We start from the raw sequence: 4528 nt of genomic DNA, 5'->3' as shown, positions 1-4528 counted from the left end.
TGGCTATAAGGAGGGAAAGAAAGGATACGGGGTCTGTGATAGATTCTGTGTCAATTTGGCTGGGCCAGGATTCTGAGTGGTTTGGTAGTTGAGACAAAGTGACCCCCCAAGAGGTGACCCAACAATTTCAATCAACTCCACAATGAGCTGTGCTCTGAAAAACCAGCAGCTGTAAGATTAAAGTGCAGCCCCTTTACTCGGGTTACGGGTTTGTTGCAGTTGAAAGGATGTTCCATTGGGGTATGTCCTGTTCCTGTATCAGTGGATATCAGGGGAACACTTGCTTGTGTCTGCTGAGTCTAGATCCTTCTCTCTGCTGAGTCTAGATCCTTCCGTTGGCTCATCATCCCTCAGTTCTTTGGACTTGAGCCAATGGCCTGGCATTGAGCCATCAGAGACCTGACATCTGACCTGCCAACCTTGGATTCATTCACCTTTCTAATCAAAGTCTGACCTGCTCACCTTGAAGTCATTTGGCTGTGCATCAGCCAATCTGGTATCCCAGCCTATCTTTGATTGATCAGCCTCTGAAGCTAAAAAAGTCAAAGAAAGTCTTCAGGTTAACATCTAACCCATAGACTTAGGACTGAACTGGCGGTGTAAGATACAGCAAAATAAATAAAATAATATATATAATATAATAATAAGGATTCCTAGGGGTAAGGTAGAGGAGGGAGGGGATAAAGGCAGCTGATATCAAAGAGTTCAAGAAGAAATAAAATGTTTGAAACCGATGTTGGCAGCAATTGTACAATTATACTTGATCTAATTGAAGTATGTATTGGTATAAAATCTGTAAGAGCTCCTAATAAAATGATTAATAAAATAAAATATACCTTATAATTTTAAAGATTTACACACATAGAAATACATACAGTCAAATATATTGATTATACTCAATGCAGATAAAATAAAAGCGTTATAATCTCTGTAAAATGTAGTCAAGTATATAAAAGAACCGAACTGGACTTCCTTGCTTCTACAACTCTATGAGAATTTTGTTAATATGGGTTATATATAACAGATACATATAGTCACTGATTTTGCTTCTCTAAAACATAGGGTCCAAAAAATAAAAACCCAACTCACTGCCATGGTGTTAAATCTAACTCATGGTGACACTATAGGACAGGATAGAACTATGTCTGAGACTGTCCCTCGTTACAGGAGTAGAAAGCCCCATCTTTCACCTGGGGAGCTGGCTGGTGGTTTTGAATTGCTGACCTTGTGGTTAGCAGCCCAGTGCACAACCACTAGACCAACAGAGCTCTTAGAGGAGGATATCCATTCAGTGACAGAAGACAGACCTAGCATCAAAAAGCAGAGTTTTTTACCTGTCAATGGAGAGTAAGGAAAATAATTGCTAGGGAGGAGGTCAAAAGCCAGCCTAAAAGTGGGAGACCGTATGCTAAGGGCAGAAAGGGCCATCAGTGAGCTAACAGCATGTTCTTGCCTTGGAAAGCCAAGACTAGGTGTACACATAGAACGCTGGGTGGTTAGGGAGTCCTCTAGTGGTAATGAATTTAGCCAGAAGGAAAAATTGCACTGTGAGTTGAGTCTACAATTTACGGTGAGATGTAATGAATTCCCTGCAGGTACAACTAGAATGATTTAGTAGCTGTAAAAAGATGTATTGGAATTAGATCCATTTGCTTTCTTCTGTTCCTCCTTCATCCTCCCAAGTGCCCCCCCTGAAGGAGATTCTGAACTAAAGCATCCTGATGGTATGCACTCTGCCACTTGGGGTCTTCCCTTGGCCTGTGGCATCCTTATCTACTGTCCTAAGTTTCTGAGATCCTCATCATGGTCTGTATCATTTCGCCAGGGAGCTTTTAGGCATCTGCATCCTAATTTCACTTTAGTACCTTCACTGTGTCTTTTGTATTACACATCAATAGTCTGTTAGCATCAGACTTTGCCTTATGGTGCCAAGTTGGTTAATATATAATTTAAAATTATATACATTTGCATACCTGTAGCAAAGTGTATCTGAGTCAAAAGAACAAAGAAACAGTTTGTGTTTGGTGAGTTAGTGCTTACAACAAGAAACACTCCTCTGTGAGAGTCCTGCTGTCACCCTAAGTCTTAAAAGTGTCCTAAGCCATCTTGAATACCCCACATTCACTCTCTCATCAACAAGCATGCAGGTAAAAATCCCAAGGAAACAGGGAAGGGCGATAGTCTTTCGTAATATCATTGGTAATCCAGGAAGGCTGGGAGTAGCAAGTCACGTATGGGAAAGCCAAATGAAAGAGGAACAGACACATTGAAGGGACAGATTGATGGAGGCAGAGCAGGCACAGAGAGTAAGAGTAGACTTAAGGAAGTCCCCCCCCCCCAAGATATGCAAATCAAAGAGGGCCCTCACCTTTGTCCTCTCCAATTCTGCCTGTTAGATCCACAAATGACCCCTTTTGACTGTAGGTATCAAAGCTTGTGACAAAGGTCTGTGTCTGTTGATTTCATGTGTTGTAAGAACCAAGTCACTGACAACCCTCTGTCCAATGAGCACCATCCTGCGTGGTGTGGGGATGCCATCAGACACAGCTTTGATGGCGCGACAGTCCGTCTCCATCTCACTTTTCCCTTTGCTGAGTATAATTCTCTTTTTCCTCACTGTTACAAACTTGTGATGGCTTCGTAGAATAGAATTGCCTCTGGTCTTCTATCAGTTTTCGGAGGCAGAGGAAGAAAGAGATAGGGAAGGCAAATTACGAGATAAGGAACAGCAGAAGTTGACGACTTCATAGCTACAGCACTTGGAAAGCAGAGGCCAGAAGGAAATTCCAGTGAAGAAACAGATTGAGGCAGCTGTGCCTAGGCATGGGCTACTTTATTCCTTTTTTAGTTTTTTCTATGGGTTTTCCAGAAAAAAACAGAAAACCTGCTAGACAAATTCTAAAAGAGCTGTAACACTAATTTATTCCTATTGTAAGACGTCTACACGTTTAAAATGGGATTGCCTGAAATTTAAGAACAAAGGAGGATGTATGCCTTCAGCATCTTCATTATTGTCGCAGTGATGGGGCCCGGGAACAGGGGTTTCACCATGGCTCCTCTAACAGGCAGGGGGAGACAGCACTCAAGGTAATTAGGGAGTCGTGCACCTTCTCGATTGACACAGACTACCACGTCAGCCTTAAATCCCACGTGCTTACAAAAGCCTTTGCTCAGACCAGTAAAACCTCAGAAATCGTGTTTCTAATGAGGAACAAATTCTGCCGCCTTCAGAGCTAGTGCCGATGTCTTTAGGGCCGATTGAAGATTTACATCATCTTCTCCTTAGCAGTCATACTCCTGTTAATTACTGGGGAGAGACTTCTTATCTAAATGGTGCTAGCTTATACAACTCAGTAACCGTGGAGAAATTCTGTTGAACTTTCCTTCCTCATAACCTTCCTCTTGCTAAAGAAAGCGTGGGAGGCACGGCACTTTAAGGACTGATGGAAGTAGAGGAGATGGGAGAACACGTACAGGAGGGAAAGAAGAGTAAGAAGGAATACCTGCTGAACTTCCGGCAAAGACAACCACAGATGTGGGAAGAGTTTTATCAGCTGAGCCCACGTAGGCTCAAATAGACACTGCTAAGCCCTTGCCTCGAAAAAGCTAATAGCCTTTGAACCCATTATTCAAGATTGCCTTCAGGAAAGTCTTCCCTGCAATGCCCTGCTTTCCCTGGAAAGAAACAAAGTAACAAGGGATGGAGATTTATTTGCTCAGAGTGTGAGCACTATTAATGAAATAATGATTCCTAGATTTGCAGTAGTCCTTAAACCTCACTTACTCTGGGCCCACTGCCAAGTGAAGCTGTGTGTTGTGCCTTTGCAGATGTGCCGTGCCTTTTTCAGCATCCCGATTGATGAAGACAGTCCATTTTTGGTTGCTTTTACTTGACGAATCAACACTATTGGGGTCAAATCTTAGCCCAGGGGTACGGTGAATGTCCTACCCACCTCTCAGAAGCATCACATTCAGATTTGGTCCCGTTTCAGTTTAAAATTGACCAGCACTATTACAGAGAAGGCCTCATGGTATACTCTCATTCTATGGAAAATAATGTTGATGCCGCATTTTGTTGTTAGAATATCTAGCCAACGGGGGCATAGAGTATCTGAAGTAAAACTACAATTTGCCCTACCTACTGTGAATCTACCTGGAGCATCAGATATGAGCTGGAGGTTTTTCCAGATGTAAAGAGGAAAGAATCTATAATAGCTTCCTTCGCCCACCATACACACACACACACACACACACACACACACACAATTAAGGGGAATTTGGTTCTCTGTGGATATTGTAACTGGATTTTAATTTTTCATTCCTTAGCCCAGTCTTTACATAGTTACTAGAGGAGGGAGATAAAACAATGCCTTTTTCTTTCTCTGAAGAAGTTATGGAGGTTGCTTGTGATTGATCATCAGCAAACCGTCCTAACCCCACCCACTTTGGAGTTCTAGATTATGCTTTAAGATGTTCTTTATATGTAAGTGAAAAAAATGGGAACACTTGTGGTATTTTAACTCAGAAG

The 4528-nt window shown here is 42.2% G+C and overlaps 1 non-coding gene across 1 annotated transcript; it reads right to left on the bottom strand.

The window, feature by feature from the left end:
• Positions 1-2856: 2856 nt before the first annotated feature.
• Positions 2857-2918, bottom strand: LOC142457523 (U7 small nuclear RNA). Its single transcript, XR_012786245.1, has one exon. It is a non-coding gene; the product is annotated as a U7 small nuclear RNA (small nuclear RNA).
• Positions 2919-4528: the final 1610 nt, after the last annotated feature.

Source organism: Tenrec ecaudatus, chromosome 9 (genome assembly GCF_050624435.1).
Source record: "Tenrec ecaudatus isolate mTenEca1 chromosome 9, mTenEca1.hap1, whole genome shotgun sequence".
NCBI lineage: Eukaryota > Metazoa > Chordata > Mammalia > Afrosoricida > Tenrecidae > Tenrec > Tenrec ecaudatus.
The sequence above is the reverse complement of the archived record's forward strand: the minus strand, read 5'-3'. Positions and strand labels throughout refer to the sequence as shown.